Below are 19,658 nucleotides of genomic sequence, written 5' to 3'. Positions count from 1 at the left end.
GGGGATGGATGCAGTGCCACAGGCCTTCCAATGCTTCAATACATTGCTGAGTGGCAAGTGTGGGTTGGTGAGGGCAGAGAACTGAATGATTATGGCTCACATCAACTGGCAGCAGGGATTATCTGTTTGCCTTCATTTCAATAATGAAAGACCCGGGAAGTTGAGCATTAGAAAATATTCACTGTTTCAAACTTGCCCACATTCCTGGTATTAGGTGGCCCCTGTGATTGTTACAGTAGTTGATATTTATTGACAACTGAAAGGCACACATTATCAGTTAATATGTGGTTTGTCCTCCTCTGTGGTGCAAACTATCCGGGCTGCACTGGCTGAATCCATATCTGCATGCAAGGCCATGCATGTCACATTCCACCATAGCACGTGTGCATCATGTTGATTTTTGTGAGAGGTCGGTGTTCAGTCACCCTCCTTTAACAAACTGTTTGTGCAGGAAGCGATGCGACTAAAGCTGACTCTTTCCACATCTGTCCCACAGCGGCATCTTTCTGTGGTGCTCGGGGAGGAAGCCCATGATAGCCATATGCATGATAACCAGACTTCCCTTAAGCTGCTGTCTCTGAAGAAAGCTCTGCTGCTGGCGCTAGCTTTAGTGAAGCGTGTTAGTAATCTATATGCTCTGTGGGTCTACCTGTGCAGGGCTTGTAAGAGCACTATGTTTCAAACAAGCCTGCCATGTATTTTCTCAAACACTGCACATTAAGGTCCAGAATGGGGTCGTTCTATGCTTTATTTCCTCCTATATCATCCATTTCAATGGAAACTGAAATTGAAAAAACTTGCAAACATGAGACAAAGGCCAGCGGAAATAAGTGAGTGTTCAGCTGCTTTTAAAAACATTAACAGAGCCCACAGATTGTTTGTCAATAGGAAGGGCGTTCCAAAGTTTTGGAGCATGTAGTCATCTTTTGTCATTTGTCGAGTGCAAGGGACAACCAGTTATCCCTGGTCAATACCTAAGTGACTTACTGGTAATATAAGGATGGAGCAGGTCAGATATGTAGATATGCCTGACCATGCAATGCTCTACATGTCAGATCAGGAACCTTAAAATCCATCCTGAACTTAATAGGAAGCCAATGTAATGAGGATAAAATGGGAGTGAAATGGATAAAGAGCATTGCCTGTGTAAGTTGCTGGCACATGTTGAGTGGGATTAGTACTTGTTAATGGCTTGACAAATTGTGATTCCTCTATAAGTAAACTTGGTCTACATCTATTGATGCTTATAACCAAAGACAATGCTTATTGAGCTTTAAACAATGAATGAAGTTATGGGATTTTAAGGCCTAACAATTAGCAACACATTTGTCAAGGCAGTATACAGCTTTTCTTGTATTTCTCACATCACATCTATCCCTTTTATGGAACAGAACTGTGATGAATATAATTTGACTCTGATAATTCTCAACATAGAAACAATAGTAATCTAATCAGTGCTGAATATAATTTAGCATCAGAAGGAAAACTGCTACCATCTGCTTCCTTTTAAAGCTAAAAAGTAATGAATTCCCCACTTTGCAAAGAATGATGTTCTAGATGCACTCTAGATTAATCCGTAGTTGTGTACAGAACAGAAAGATAATATAAATAGAATAGAAATGCTCTATGTAACCATACCGTTTTAGTAAGAGAGAAGAACCACATGTGCTTTAAACACAGGGAAATGTAATTGGAATTTTAAGCACTTTTTGTTTTTACAGTGTATTCATACAGTGCACCTACACACTATTGATTTCTGTGAAATTTATCTCACCCACTGACCAATTTCGGAGAAAGGCATCACTTATGAGTATACTCTTACTTGAGATTATTTGACTAGATGTTGAAATGGATTCACTTGAAGAGGCGATTATGTCTTAATGAGTCATTTGGACCCACACTCTAATCTTCCAGCTTTCGCTCTCACAAAATCAACAGAATTCCCAATGTCAAAAGCTCCCTCTAATTAGTCAATCTGAGTTCATTACCTCAGAAACGTGTCCCATATCTCTCTGGGCGACGGAGGTTACCATATGAACGCTCATCCTAATGTCTCTCTCCCCACCTGAGTGATTTTGCAGTATGAACCACTGTCCCCCATTGAGGATAAGGTACGCGTGGTGCAAAATTGAGACCTAATTGGAAATGATCACTGACAGAAGCTTGAGCCACAGGGTCCCTTAATGATCCAGGCAGCACTTGGATCAGAGTGAGCCCCCCCCCCCTCTACCTCTGAAAGGCATTTAGAGCTGATGACAGGAACACAAGCCTTGTTGAGGGACTGAGGGGTTACAGCTATGTTGTGTTGCAGGGTGGGAGAGGGAGAGAGGGAAAGAAGGAGAGGGAAAAGCAGAAAGAAGGGGAGCTTCTTTGACAGATGAAAGCAGACTAGAAATAGAACTGGGAAGGGCTCAGATGTCATGAAAGAAAATGTTGAAGTGTGATTTAGGCTCTTCTGCTAAAAGCATGAAACATACGTCATGTGCTGGTGACAGCTTTTTAGATCCACCATTTACTTTGAAGCTTACATTATTAGATACTTAATTTCAATTTCAATTTTATTTATAGTATCAATTCATAACAAGAGTTATCTCGAGACACTTTACAGACAGAGCAGGTCTAGACCACACTCCAGAATTTACAAGGACCCAACAGTTCTAGTAGTTTCCTCCAGAGCAAGCAACAGTGCGACAGTGGCGAGGAAAAACTTCCTTTTAGGCAGAAACCTGGACAGACCCAGGCTCTTGGTAGGCGGTGTCTGACCGGCCGGTTGGGGTTAGAATGAAGAGTGGAAATAACATACCAAAAAAAATAGTAGTTTGTAGTAGTTCTTTGTAGTAGTTCATGGCAACCACATGGCATACTTAACTGTTGTTAATTTTCAAAAAATAATTAGACTGACTTTTTTTGGTTCTTTGTTTACCATGGACAATCAAAACAAATATTTGCCGCAAATTGTTTGTTGGCTTTTGGGAAATAGTTGACATGACAACCAAACTGCAATATTCAGTAATGCCTTAGTGGGATGTGGAAATCTGTTTTTGGCCAAATGTACCTGAAAACAAGCGTTTGTGTAATTGTGTTTATGCCCAAGACATAACACTGGCAGTGTGTCAGCTATAGCTACATCAGAATTAAAAAAATATATGCTCAATTTATCTGGCAGTGCAATTCAGAAGAGCCCTCTACTTTATATCTGGCACCAGCACTGTATGTTTATAACTACTTCCTGTGTGGAAACTTTCATTCATCTTTGTCAAATGTGGATCTGTTCATCTCACTAGAAAGGGAGAGGGGGTGGAGAGTGTTTGTTTGTTAAGAAGAGAAATGATCTTTAAAATAAAGTGAACATTGTTTCTTTAATATCACAAAACCCAAGTAAGATGAAGGCTGTGCTGAACAGTTTTCCATGTATCAACTAAAATAGTCATATAATTCAGCACTGTTGAAAATGGGGAAGTTGCCGAGACATATTTTTATCTTTGTCTGCTACAGTTTTATAATGCCTGGGTGTTGAAAGTGCGTCACAACGGATGAAATAACCTTTTGACATTTTTTCTTTCACATATCTAGTGGGGACAAAAAAACGATACTCTGGGCAGACATTTCCAGCCATCTAAAATTATTGTATAAAGACTAAGGAAGAGCTTACGCTAAAAGCGAAATTTTGACAGACAAGCCCCGGGGGCAAAATCAAGAAGGCGGGCTTGTCCAAGCAGGGTCAAATGTATTGTTGCCTCAGGTCGTAGGATGCCACAGTAGAGCTTCAGATGTCCTCCTGCCTATTGGGCTGGGCTGAGTCGAACAGGGCTGTCGATACAGCCATCAATCATGTGAAGCTAACTGACAATGTGACACTTAAAAAATGAAACGATTGGAAGTTCCCCTTAGCTCTTTAGTTGTTGAATGATGCTGAGTGACGTTCTGATGGCACATTGTCATCAGCTGAAGTCTGTAATATTGTGTCCACTTGTGTACATAACTGCATGCACGGAATACTGTCAAGACATTCTAGCATTTAATCTCATTGTAGCTACAACAGTACTTGGAGTTGGATGTGGGGAATTTTAAGTACTAAACTGAACATAGTAAATTAGCCTTCTGTGGATTATTTGAGAAGAATATTCAGCCACCTTTTAACATTTACCAAACAAGGTAAGGGGAGGAACAAAAAAGGAGGGAGAATGACAGACTTCAGCTTTTCTATTTAACCTATCTGTTGACAAATATTCAGAGTCAGGTTTCGATATCAACTGTCTGTCGCGATTGGTGGGCATACCGTCCTGCCCCTTTCAAACTGCTTTTAAACTCAGATCTTTTGGCAATCCAGAGAAACATCCTGTCATCATCTTTATATTCAGAGAAAGTAGTAAGCCATTGGTCCATCGGCTTAGGAACAGTGAGCACTCACCTATACTATTCCTCCATCAGTTTTTAGACTGTATACATAGAGATAATGCAGTTGCTAATACAGTAAACTGACACCTCAGATGATGCAAGGGTTAAGAGTTCTATTTGCCCTGCCATCTTTTTACAGCTGTATTTCAATATCACGAAGCGTTTTTGCACTGTTGTTCCACTGTGTACAATTACATGGTTCCCTTGCTCAGCCTGATATAGCAGATTGGATTAAAAAAAAGACATCAGCGGTGCTGTTGTGGATTGAACCTGGCTGTATAATAAGAAGTCTGTTGTATATGCATCTCATAAGATGGCACAGTTCTGCAAAGTTCACTCATATCCATGTTGGGATCTGTTCTCTGTCATGTCATTTTTAGCCCCTTCTACATAGAATCTGTGTCAAGTTTTGAGCTTTATGTATTGATATTACAGTACATTGTCGTGCAGCCCAGAATAAGACTGAAGCTAGGGAATGGGTTAGTGTTATTAGGTGTTATTTTAATGTATTGAATACAACCAATTATGCGAAGCAGGTTAAACAGATGGAAGAGCTAAATCATCTGCTGCATTTAGTGCATATATTACCTTTCTTCTGGAGTCCCATGTGAAAGTTCTACATTGTTATATTAAAGATAAATGGGTCACATATGCATCGGAGAAAGGCTGGAGTTATTTTGGTTTAATAAATGAATCGGTTGTCATGACACCACTGACCCCAATGCACCAAACTGTGGATGTAGTAATATGTCTGTAATCTTGAATAAGGTTTATGGATTCTGCTGGAGTGAGGAAGTGGTTGTTCTTCCCGGCTGATTGCAGGAAAATACTGTTGAGAAGCAGCCTTTGTATTCTCTTTTACTTAGAAGGGTAAATTATGCTGAGATCACAGTGCAATGAATACCATGTTGTGTAAAAAGAAAAATGTGTCATCTGAAAGGATTTACAGGTTCCCATTTTAAGTATAACAATGTGTTGTCTGGATGTGTGATGTGGATAACATTTTCTATTTAATACTTTTTAGGGAATGTGTAGGATTTTTGTCTTAAATGTTCACTTTGAATCTTCCCTCTTGTATGTTGTTAATATGTTGGTCATATTTTTTTACACTATTAACTGACTGGTGCTTTGTAATCATAGTAGATCAATAGTGCTGCAAGCCTACAATGTGTTTTCCTGCAGAGGCACTGAAGTACTGTATATCAAATCAATCACATCATACAGATCGCATGACAGCAGAGCTTTGCAAAGACGTCTGAAGGGGCAGGTGCTCTAAGTTAGCAAGGGGCATATGGTACCCAATTTTAAAACACCACAGTGTTAGGGCTGTGTACAGCCACAGTAGAGGCAATGAAACAGATGTTACTGTTTAATATATTATGATGTATCACAAACAAGGAGATAAAGAAGAAGCATAGCAGAAGTGGCTCACTGTGACTGACCTGATGTAATGTTCAACTTACTGGTTACAGCAGAGGGAGATGCTTCCAGGAGACATGGCTGCTGCACACAAAGAGCTGCAGCTAAACAAATCAAGGCACCAGATTCAGAAAACAAGAGTAGGAAAATAAACTGAAGAGGGCACATTAGTAGGGGGAGGAATAGGGATGAATAGTGATGGCTGGTGTAAGAGTTAGAGAAGAAGATGTATATACTGTAGATGAGCACAAATTACAGTTTTGAGTGTAAAAAATGAGGCATGCTGGACGTTGTGGTTTGCTATACACACAGAGCTGCTGAGCTGAAGATACGGTTGTTAGTGGCCTAGCTAAAGCTCAACCAAGATGCAACATTAGATGACACAGCTAGGAAGGGACTCACTGTGACTAACCTCATGGAGTGCAGGGCTGACTGGCAGGCGAGCACTCACAGTTCAATTTATTAATACATATCCCAATACATTAAACACGGAAATGTATTGACTTTTTTTAATGATAATATGCTTTAACATCCTACCTCACTATAAACATAACCGACTACACACACACACACACACACGCACGCACGCACCACGCACACACACGCACACACACACACACACACACACACACTTCTGTTAACCTACAGAGATCTGTTGCTGCCATCTCTTGTGTATACGGTGTGTACGGTGGCGCTATGAGGCTATCAATGATAAGTCTGTACCCTACTAAAACGAGTAATTGCAAAATGTACTACTACAAAGTTAGCTGCCAATGCCACAAATTTATTTGGATGAGGAGAGTTGTTAAAATGCTCATATTATGAAAAAAAAAAATCACATTTTCTGAAATTTGGGGGGTTATTTTGTGTCTCTGGTGCTTCCACACGCATACAAACATCTGGCCCCCGTTGCCCCCTTCTGCACGTACAGTACATGCTGACAGGACCTGAAAAATGTTTGTTCCTTTACTACAGCATTATCTTACACACACTAAAAAAATGGGTATAGGTAAGATTTAAATCTCTAAGTTCACATGTGTAACCAACATGATTAACGTTCCCATTATTCTGGATTTTACATATGATAGATAGTTATGATGTATTCATAATTTTGGCAGACATTATTACATTACATTACTTTTTTTGTTTTTTATTTGAACTTCAATTCAACTTTAAATTATGTTTATCAGTCTCCCTAAGGAGAACTTTGTTTTGGACACTGAGTAAAACTGCTGCAAGAGTTACAACAGACACACAACAACAAGCATAGGGTTAAACAATTAAAATGTACAGTAAACATGGGGCTACTCAACGAGCTGTGCAAATTGCCGATTACAAATGACCATTTTCTTAACTAAAATAAGATAAAAGCCATCCTTCCTACATTCTTCTTTCACCCATACATGCCTTAAAACCTCTCAATCCTACTTCGGCATCCATGCAATCAATCTTAGTAAAAAACATTGAATAAAAACATTTAATTTATCCATTCATAAATATCCAGACATTCACTTAGAAAATGTGCATTCATTCCTCCATTCATATATTCAGTCACTGATATACACTACCGTTCAAAAGTTTGGGGTCACATTGAAATGTCCTTATTTTTGAAGGAAAAGCACTGTACTTTTCAATAAGGATAACTTTAAACTAGTCTTAACTTTGAAGAAATACACTCTATACATTGCTATGTGGTAAATGACTATTCTAGCTGCAAATGTCTGGTTTTTGGTGCAATATCTACATAGGTGTATAGAGGCCCATTTCCAGCAACTATCACTCCAGTGTTCTAATGGTACAATGTGTTTGCTCATTGTCTCAGAAGGCTAATTGATGATTAGAAAACCCTTGTGCAATCATGTTCACACATCTGAAAACAGTTTAGGTCGTTACAGAAGCTACAAAACTGACCTTCCTTTGAGCAGATTGAGTTTCTGGAGCATCACATTTGTGGGGTCAATTAAGCGCTCCAAATGGCCAGAAAAAGAGAACTTTCATCTGAAACTCGACAGTCTATTCTTGTCCTTAACAATGAAGGCTATTCCATGCGACACATTGCTAAGAATTGTAAGATTTCTACAACGGTATCCTCAGAGGACAGCACAAACAGGCTCTAACCAGAGTAGAAAAAGAAGTGGGAGGCCGCGTTGCACAACTGAGCAAGAAGATAAGTAATTAGAGTCTCTAGTTGAGAAACAGAGCCTCACAGGTCCCCAACTGGCATCTTCATTAAATAGTACCCGCAAAAAACCAGTGTCAAAATCTACAGTGAAGAGGCGGCTGCGGGATTCTGGGCTTCAGGGCAGAGTGGCAAAGAAAAAGCCATATCTGAGACTGGCCAATAAAAGAAAAGATTAAGATGGGAAAAGAACACAGACATTGGACAGAGGACGACTGGAAAAAAGTGTTGTGGACAGATGAATCCAAGTTTGAGGTGTTTGGATCACAAAGAAGAACGTTTGTGAGACACAGAACAAATGAAAAGATGCTGGAAGAATGCCTGACGCCATCTGTTAAGCATGGTGGAGGTAATATGATGGTCTGGGGTTGCTTTGGTGCTGGTAAGGTGGGAGATTTGTACAGGGTAAAAGGGATTCTGAATAAGGAAGGCTATCACTCCATTTTGCAACGCCATGCCATACCCAGTGGACAGCGCTTGATTGGAGCCAATTTCATCCTACAACAGGACAATGACCCTAAACACACCTCCAAATTGTGCAAGAACTATTTAGAGCAGAAGCAGGCAGCTGGTATTCTATCGGTAATGGAGTGGCCAGCGCAGTCACCAGATCTGAACCCCATTGAGCTGTTGTGGGAGCAGCTTGACCGTATGGTACGCAAGAAGTGCCCATCCAACCAATCCAATTTGTGGGAGCTGCTTCTGGAAGCGTGGGGTGCAATTTCTCCAGATTACCTCAACAAATTAACAGCTAGAATGCCAAAGGTCTGCAATGCTGTAATTGCTGCAAATGGAGGATTCTTTGACGAAAGCAAAGTTTGATGTAAAAAATCTTATTTCAAATACAAATCATTATTTCTAACCTTGTCAATGTCTTGACTCTATTTTCTATTCATTTCACAACGTATGGTGGTGAATAAGTGTGACTTTTCAGGAAAACACAAAATTGTTTGGGTGACCCCAAACTTGTGAACGGTAGTGTACATTAAAGAATTCCTAGTCATATGTTCATGTTGCTCATTAATAAGCTTAACTGCAAGAGGAACAAATGAGTGCTCATACCTGTTATATTTGCACAGAGGAACCCTGTACCTCCTTTCTTAGTTCAACAGCTCAAACTGTGAAAACAAAACGTGAGAGTCATCACACAGATGGTCTTAGCCTGTCTGATTGTTGCCTCTGCAATACAGCTGTACAAGTATTCATCATTGGATCAATGAGTGAGCTACAATTAGCTAAATCCAATTACATGCATTAGCCTCAAAAGCAGCTCATCTGCAGCAATCTCAAAGAAGAGAGTATTTTACTGTATTAAGTGTGATAGACAAATCAATAAACACAAAACAGAAACAGCAATGCAATCCTCCTTTCTATCCGGCCAACAGAGTCTGCCATTTAATAGATAAATGAGTAGTGTGTGAAATCATTTTTCATCTTAGGCACAAACACACAGTAGTTTAGCCTCAGTAATCAATGGACAATGCATTCATCCAAAATGTACTCAGTGTGTCAGTTTGTTTTGCAGCTGACATCAGGAAGAACATTTTATTGAGCTTGCATTAGGATTTTATACCAAACCTCTCTCTCGTCTCTGACTTACCAGACTTCTAAAAGTACATCTCACACTCTAAATTCAATTTGTTCAATGTAAATGTTAAGCTGTGAGGGCTTAGGCATGGAATCTATCTTGCCATCTGTCATCTCCCAAAACAGAATGGCTATACAAATACTCCACAGCCAATATTGGCCCTTAACCACCTAACCTTTAAATTTGAAGTTCGAAAATTACTTTTTCTGCAATCATAAACTAATAATCTGGTTACAAGGGGAAAGTATATGTGCTAAATTGTGTTAAATGCCAGTTAAATGTCAGAAATTATCTCTGCATTACTGGGTACTCATAAGTTAGATTCTCAAGGTTTTCAAACCTTTTGACAATCACTCACCTTCTGTCCGCAATGTTAAACACAACGGGAACAAGCCAGAAATCTTGGTGTAGTCATAGACTCAGACCTCGATTTCAACAGCCACATTAAGACAATTACAAAGTCCGCCTACTACTTAAAGGACTTATGTATTTCTCAGCAGAATTTGGAAAAACTTCAAACTATCTCATTCTATTTTTGCTTGCTTTTTTAAAATCTTCTGTTCTCTTTACAATTTAATTGTTTTGTGTCTCTTTATGTTTTAGGTAAAGCACTTGAATTGACTTGCTGCTGAAATGTGCCATAAACATAAACTTGCCTTGCCAATGAACAGTAATAGAGCACTCCTTGAAATAGCATTGCTCCCAATGGGTGCTTTTTGAAAATGAACTTGAAGGTTATGCATTTCGGAAGCATATTTGTTTTACCTGCACATGTAGGAGCTAATTCCAGAGTCCATTTGTTATCAGAAGGGGCCTTGATTGGTTTGTTACACAGATCTGAACCTCCCGGGAGTGTGGCTTTGCTAAATTGGCTTAGCCAACAGGCCAGCGATCCTCTGAGTACTGCAGTGTTGGGTTTGATTAGAGAGGTCACCCTGTAACTCAGAGGAGGATAACTATAAAGCACTAGTCCTGTAGCCTGCCTCATTAACCATATGAATTCCCGTTGCCACTCTAAAAATTGCAGTTAGTACATCTCTGAGGGTCTAGAAACAGTTCAAACAGCAATTTGTTTTCTTGTTAGGCTTCAGAAGCTGACTGGAGCTTTTTCCCTGTGGTTACACTTTGAGGTGTTTATGTCTTTGCAAATACCAAAACAGAGAATACATGTTATTGGTTTAGTAACTTAATTGGCAAGAAACCTTACGTCGATGCTACTTCTACTTTTCATTCCTCATGGATTGAGATTCACATTCATTATATGTACTTGTAAAAACCAATGTGTAGTGATTGGCCACAACATTTTCTAAAATCTAGAAGGCCTTCCCTCGCACACACTGTGAAAAAAAAAATTCAGTCAGTTTTATTGTTGGATAATCATAAACAGATGTGCAGCAAGGGGATTATATCTGCTAAATAAATTGAGATTTGTGGGTGTGTAGTGGAGGATTTTTCCCCACACACTGAAAAACAATGTAATCCCTTTTTTACCTGACTGAAGCAATACACTGAATGAACCACACAGTATAAGATACATTCTGCATCATAGTAATGGACCGTTGTGGGAATGTTACATATCTTTTGGGTTCATGTTTGCTTTTTGTTGTTTGTTTTTGTCAGTGTTTATTTTAGTAATCCAACTAGTTTGGAGACCTTAACAACAAACTTGATAGCACCTTTAAACAAATATACGTTGCTGTTCAGAAAATCTATTTCCCAATCTTCCACACATGGTTTAATATTGTGCAACCAAAACTACTTTGTAATATTTCCTTATCAACGCTACACCATCCAAGTTCATCATACTCACCTTTGCATCTGACAGAAGCTCATTGTTCACATAACCAGTTAACATAAACCTAGGTTGTTACAAGTGTATGAAGAAATGATGGTATTGGTCTCTTTTAGTATTCAATATTACTAATTGTACACTGCACCCCATTAGATAGGCAACATTAAGGGATCCTCACTATCTTTGTGTGACACTGTATGTGTACACAATAATGTAATGCAAAAGCCATTTTGCTGTATCTTAATTTAAGATTTAACCTTCACACAATACACCTCCTGTTTTGTTTCCAGAACAAAATCCTGTTTGATGGGTTTTCAACATGAGCAAATTAGACATGAATAGCTGTTTCAATTACTACCTTGTCTCCAGTGAGTGCCATGGCTTTTACAATAAAAGACCCTAATGGGGCAACATTTTGCCTAAATGGAAAATACAGCCACAGGTCATCAAGATAGACATTTTAATATGACTGAATGTTTGTGATGCTGAATACATATCACCTCTTTCTACACACACTGAAGGCTGAAGTACAAGTATGTATTTGTTTACATGGGGAATGCAAGGAGCTGGATCATTTGCTGAGATAGGAGTCTTCACAGTCAATTAATTATGAGTTTTATGAAATTGCAAAAGAAAAAGAAAGGTTGGTTGTAGCTGTGCCACTAAAGCTGGCCAGAGTCACGCCTGGTGTCTGATTGTTCCCAGGAAATTCGGTTTGTTGACTCATTTGACTTTGTTTTGTTTTGCTACTGCTCGGAATAGCTGAACAAATTGTTTGAACGTCATTGCGAGGTGATGTAGCAGTGCTGGAGTTGCTTCATTCATCCTCCATCACAGTCCTCCAGCATTGCATGATGGATTGACCAGACGGCACAAACGTCCAATAACAAGTATTAAAAATGACTGTAAGAGAGCAGCTGAACCGCCTGAGGCTGCAGGGTCAAAACAAAGAAACAAATAGTCCTTAAGATCAGTCACTGTTGTTAGCAACAGGCCTCTAGAGCTTGAGTCTTCAGCAACGATTTCTGTGACCCTGCACTCTCTCACACTCAATTTAGCTTTGATTATGCATTCAATTATAAATTGGAACTCAGGATTTCTTAGGACTAGACACAAGTTAAAGTCAAATGCCACATTAAGTTCCAGTTACCACTCAGGATGCCTTGTGTTTTTCTTAAACACCAGTTGTTTGACATAACTTAATATAAAATTTCCCATTGAATCAGTCAACTGTAACAATGTGGCATCAAGTTATTATAATCTCACACATCCATGAGATATTTTATCTCTTCTATTTTCTTGCTACACACAGTATGTAAGAGTGGTTTTCTTACTGGTACATTGTTCCTAATCAGGGGACAGGTTGCCTCAAAGTTTAGTAACATAAACACATTTTCTAAACCTGTGTGTACCAAATTGGTCCAAATTTGTTTTCAGTTGAACTGTGTTGTGAAGTAAGGAAACAAACCCTGCTCCCACAGAAAGAAACATCATGGTGTCTTAAATTATTTTGTTATTTGACAAAATCAACACACTTTTATATAATGCACACTTTTATATATTGTTATGAACAAAACTAAACCATATTCTCTGTACTTTGTGTGTAACGTAGCGTGTAAAATAGTGCATGTAGGCCACAAAGGGAGAGAAAGAACTGAAGCAAAGGAGAAGATGGAAGTGTCACGTATGACATGTTTACTTAGCTCTCTTTCTCTCCCATGTGACTTTAATTGAAATTGGCTTTTGCACGTTGCTCTATGTTCTTCATTTGTAACTCTTGTGCCGTCCTGGATGTTGCTTTCTTTGATAGATCACCCCTAGAAGGATAGATCAATGGCCTCTGTGGGACTTCTGCTTTACAAACACACAGACAAAATGTGTAGCACCGAGAAATAAATAAGCTTATCTGGGTGGCATGGAGTTTTGTTGATGTCCTTGAAGGTCCGGGCAGTTGGCCTGCAGAGCTATGAGACTGAGGAGTCTGATCAGACCTTGAGAAGATCCACATTGACAGCGCATCACTACCAGCCTCTTCTCTGACGTCCCCCCTCATTACCAAACTGTCACTCTCTCAATGTGCACACATGCATGTCATGTAAACACACACACACACAAACACACAACACACAAACACACAAAAACATGCCTATACACACACATAGTGAGCAGTTCTTTATGGAGATTGACTATGTAGGGCAGCCTCCTTCACTGTGTACAGCAGTGACATTGAAACATCGTAACTGAGGGTATTCATTTTCTCACAGGGTTTATTTTAGGCCCAGGAGTTTCATGGAGCAGACCAGCTCACTGCCAACACCTGAAGATGGCGGAGTGTGGGGGTTTAACCTGTGTGCAGCGGTGGACTCAGGCTGTCTTAGGGGCAGGGGCCAAACAAATAAAAAGGGAACAAGCATATGGTGGGGCACCATTTTATAATTTCTATATTTCTCCACTGGAAGGGCACCCTAGAGGGCACTTTATCATGTTTCTTGACTGGCACGGCACCCTAGGTTAGTGCTTCCCAACCATTTTGGTCCGAGGTTTTCCCCACAGCCCTGTTAGATGAACTCACGTACCCCTTCATCAATTCCCAACGTATGTTCCAAATGTAAAACACTAATCATTATATAAAACAAGTTTTTATAAAATTGAACTGTCAAAATTAAGGTTGGTTTGGTCAGCAGTACTACTACTAGCATACTAGGCTACTACTACTTAGAGTGAAGCTGAATATTTCAACCATTTATCCAGTATCCAGTACGTTAATTATAACTAATCATTTAAACTGTATAGCAATTACTTTTAGCTATCTGTTTTCCTTCTGTGCTTGCTTGCTAATATCTCTCACCTAATTGTAACATGTGGTTGACTTAATGTTAAAAACTGGATTTATTCTTTTTTATTAAATCAAAATTTGTAAATGTTGAAATTACAGCAGTAGAGCTCTACAATCTGCCATGTTCCCACTGGCAACAGCAGAGGTAACCCCTTGGGTACACATACCCCTGGTTGGGCATCACTGCCCTAAAGGGCACTTTCTCATATTTTAGCCACTGGAAAGGCACACTAGAGGACCCTTTATCATGTTTTATCTACAATAGATGCATCCAATAGGGCATTTTGCTGCATTTCTTTACAAAATAAGGGGCACCAAGGGGGTCTGAGTCTACCAGTGCCTGTGTGTGTGTATTTAACACCCTTTTAACTATTATCACCCAATTGCAGCAACTGCAGCCCTTCTCTTACTTATTACTCAGAATGCAAATTGGCAAAATTCACACAGATTCCCCAATGCCCATTTACAACTAGAATGTTAAACAAAAATGTTATTTAATAGTGCAGATTCCTGGTTACAGATGACAATAAATTTAAACAGAGTTTATCAGTATCAAAAGTACATTTTGCTTAAGCATCAAGTCTGCACAACACAAATGTCATGTTCATGTAAATGCAAACTGCTGGGAAACAAGTTAGATCTACATGGTAATTTAATGCATCCATGGGAGGTTGAGGTTGGTGAGCACATTGTGACAATTTGTGGCTAGGTCAAAATGATTGATTATATTCAATATAATACAACAATAATGATTGGACATGGTAATTGTTTAATGACAGTTATTTCAGGACGCAGGAGAACTATAGAGTGGGTGTTATTGTCTTAAGAGCTTTTCAGGTTTCACTGTGGGAGCCTGCTTTAGCTCTGTGTGGGTGGTGGGTAGTAGGGAATTTATTTGAAAGCAGTGCATCTGGCACGCTGCAGGCACAAAACACTCTGTACAGTGGAGAGGCAAACACTGAAAACAGTCAATTCTCATGATGGGAAAAACATGACAAAAATGGTTAAAAATAAACCAGAATTATCCACTATCCAACCTTTACTTTAAAAACATTGCAAGGATACTGATGACCATTATTACTATTTCCTATTCTCCTTACATTACTTTGAAACTGGACAACAATAATACAAATCATATGGTCATTGTGGTAGTTGTTGCAACAGTAATAGTTATAAAAATGGGTGTTTTTGCCAGTTCAGACAGCAGTGCTCTAATAGCACTGTGATCGGCTGTCCTCAGAGAACCTGCTGCTCTGCCTCATCAATAAAGTTCCCATACAGACCGACTCACAAAACACCAGCAACAAATTAGATTCTTACAAAGCACAGCATAGATCATTAATGACTTGGCACAGTCAGTGCAGCATGACACATCGCTCTGATGGCCACATTATAACCATTTCGCACTAAACAAGGGGAATGATTAGTTAAAGAAGATCTTTTTTGTTCAGGTGTCAAATACAAATTGCCAGTTGTAACTACACTTATGGTGGAACCAGACCTAAAGCAGAGGTGCAAACAGCACTAAAGACAAAGTAAAGTACAGTCATTTAACCTGAGACAGACAGGTTACTGGGCTGCTCTCCAGTTTTGGATGTGCCACCTGTAGAAGCAGCCAGAAACAGATTATTCGTTGGTGCAGATTTACATTACTAAAGGGATTAATGAAAAACATGATGACAAATGTTCATTTTACACTTTAGGTTAGAAGTTACTAAAAGCAACAATTTTTTAATATTGTATTTGAATTCTCTCACCAGCATGTACAGAAAATGGAATATAGTTATGCCAGATCTAGATGGATAATGAATAATACCATAAACTGCAATCAAAGGTATGACAAAAATATAAGGAGTCTGTGAACAGTCTGTGAATTTAACCATCCTTTAATTTTTTTCCATTCAAAGTGAAAGACATCACATGAAAAATAGATTACAAATAAGAAATAGAAATCCCACTGTCAAAGCAGAATAAATTGAAAACTCAAACTGCACAGTCAACTTAATCATCATTATGAAAAGAGAGTACCAAGCTGCCATTTCCATTAGAGTCCTGACAATAGACCTTGTTCACGGCAGACATTTTGACATGGCATAACAGGTAACGCTCCGATGGAATTAACGTTCATAACATTACTGATCCACTTAATGGAGGTTCTGTTATTCTGCAGACTAGGAATGGAATGAAACTGAGCCAGTTAGGAGTTAGTGAGACCCAGAACACAGAGACACAAACAGTACTGTGGAAAACAGGATAACGTAAAGGTGGTTTAATGAGCGCAGCAGTAATTCCAACAGAACAGGTGACAGGTCGGCGGGATGGGGGAAGGCAGCTGGGTGGATCTGTGCGGAGAGGCAGAGTAGACACGGTGAGCATGAGAAAACAAACACGAGAGTAAACACTAGAGCACATATGAGAGATAACACTGAGAGCCAAGTTACAACAATCTGGCGCCAAAGAGGTGGTCAGCCCGGGTTTATGAATGGCAGGAGTTGATGAGTTGATGGGAAACAGCTGATCGGATGACGGAACAGGTGATGGGTAGCCACGCCTCTAGGCAGGAACGCCCTCCCGGCCAGCCAGACAACAGAAAAACAATCAGAGAAAAAGCATGCCAAAGGTTGGGGGAGGACAGCAGACCACAACAGAGCCGTTGTTATTTTCATCTGTGATTTTCCTTATATTAAGTCAAAATGTCTGCTGTAAAAAAGGTCAAACCAATATTGGTTAATTTAAAATGCACTTGCAAATGTGTTTTTTTTCTTTTAGACATAGTGACATGTAGAATATAATTTTATTGTTATTATTATTATTATCATTATTATTATTATTATTAGATATAATTAACAGGAGGCAGATTTACAATAAAAGGCATAATGAGATTAGACCGTCCAGGAAAAGGTAAGCTGACAGAAAAGTTAATATTTATAGATATAAATTGAAATTAATTGCATAAAAGGCTAAACTATCATTAACAGTTAAAAAATGAATAGCATTGGAAAGCCATGGGGGGTTATAATAAACAAATGAAACACGAGTTATCAGCACAATTTGTGAAATCATACCTACAGTAATAGGTACAGTAGGTTTATATAGACCTTAGTGGTCCCCTAATACTGTATCTGAAGTCTCTTTTATATAGACCTTAGTGGTCCCCTAATACTGTATCTGAAGTCTCTTTTATATAGACCTTAGTGGTCCCCTAATACTGTATCTGAAGTCTCTTTTATATAGACCTTAGTGGTCCCCTAATACTGTATCTGAAGTCTCTTTTATATAACCTTAGTGGTCCCCTAATACTGTATCTGAAGTCTCTTTTATATAGCCTTAGTGGTCCCCTAATACTGTATCTGAAGTCCTTTATATAGACCTTAGTGGTCCCCTAATACTGTATCTGAAGTCTCTTTTATATAGACCTTAGTGGTCCCCTAATACTGTATCTGAAGTCTCTTTTATATAGACCTTAGTGGTCCCCTAATACTGTATCTGAAGTATCTTTATATAGACCTTAGTGGTCCCTAATACTGTATCTGAAGTCTCTTTATATAGACCTTAGTGGTCCCTAATACTGTATCTGAAGTCTCTTTATATAGACCTTAGTGGTCCCCTAATACTGTATCTGAAGTATCTTTTATATAGACCTTAGTGGTCCCTAATACTGTATCTGAAGTCTCTTTTATATAGACCTTAGTGGTCCCTAATACTGTATCTGAAGTCTCTTTTATATAGACCTTAGTGGTCCCCTAATGCTGTATCTGAAGTCTATTTCATATAGACCTAAGTGGTCCCTAATACTGTATCTGAAGTCTATTTCATATAGACCTAAGTGGTCCCTAATACTGTGTTTGTAAGGTAAAGTGGAGGCTGGGGGTGTGGCCTTGACCAACTGCCACTTGGCTCGTTTGAAAGCCATGATGTCTCTCTCTCATTGGCGGGCAAAATTCTCTGTGCGGGCAAAGCAGAGAAAGGGGTACTAACCTACTCCTTATGACCTCATAAGGGACAAATTTGAAAAGCTTTTAACAATCTACAAAAATAAGACTCAGAGTATATAATATATTTTGGCATGTCAAAATAATACAAACAAACTGTTTGCACAAAGATAAGCACAAGAGCTTTTACAGTCTGATACAAAAGTGCACTGAATGGCTTTCTTGAGCTCTTTCCAGAACATTATAAATGTTGCATGGCAGAAGCATTTGATCCCCATTTTGAAGAAGCGCAGGAGAAAATAGAAATCTATAAAAAGTGAACTAAAACGATTTAGATGCAGTTCTTAGGCTGAACTACCCTGCCAGAGTTCTGCTAAAACATGTGATAAAGGTCATCAAAATGGATTAGATGTGGAGATAATTGGTTGTGTCATGGTTCACTGTCAACACCTTATAGAGTGTATGGATTGGATCACATCAATGACCAGGACAGCATAATGTTCAAAAGGAGTGCTTCCCAGCGAATCAAGAAACAAAATTGCATTAGGATGAAAGTAGTGCAGCATGATGGTGCAATGAGCAGCAGTGATTGCCCTTTAACGGGAAGGTCTAAACCCAAATAATCCCTGTGACTGCAAACATTCACCCGCCTGTCCTTGGAAAAAACACTGAATCCCAGTGGCAATGTACTGCAGCAGAATTTCTCCTTTGGGGATTACTAGAATATCACGAAACTAAAAGCAAACCATGCACAACCATGGGGCTGTCTGTTGTAAAGGGAAACCATCACGGAGAGGAAGCTGAGACAGTGCCGCAGAAACCTGTCAAAGGTTTTGGAAAAGTGTTTGATGCATTATGTGCACTCAGACAAATTCAACTTTAATGTAAATAGAAAGGTCACATTCTCCAATCAAAGTACAGTTGTAATTTATACACGTTGGGACCCTGGCTTTAGCCACTGGTGTATGAAACGTAGCAGTGCATTTTTTCTAGTTGGTGAAAACCATTACTCACAGTATGTAGTGTAGTGTGAAACTCAAACGAATAAAGTGTACAACCTTATCTAGCAACTGGGCATAACTTTCTAAGGAAGCAATTTAGAAAAGTATATTTAGAGTAGGCATATATACTTTTCTAAATTGCTTCCTTAGAAAGTTTTATATTTATATATATATATATATATATATATTATATATATATATATATATATATAGGGTTCTTAAGCGAGAGCATTAGAAAAGAGGAAGTTGCTAGTGCAGAAAACATGTTCCCTAGTGGCAGCTCTGTCTCCTAAACATTACCTTCCCAAACAACTCAACTGCATTCTCAATTATGTTTCAACAGAAACATTTATTGACCCAGATTACGTTTGTTTTTGATGTATCAAAAATACATTCATAATCACATCAACATTTTCAGCCTCCAATCATCAAATACTGATGCTTGGTCAGGACCCGTTGGTGTCACTTTTTAATGCTCTGGGTGCCTCCTTGGCGTCATATTTCAACTTGCTT

This window comes from Etheostoma spectabile, chromosome 1 (assembly GCF_008692095.1).
Source record: "Etheostoma spectabile isolate EspeVRDwgs_2016 chromosome 1, UIUC_Espe_1.0, whole genome shotgun sequence".
NCBI lineage: Eukaryota > Metazoa > Chordata > Actinopteri > Perciformes > Percidae > Etheostoma > Etheostoma spectabile.
Note: the sequence above shows the minus strand (reverse complement) of the source record.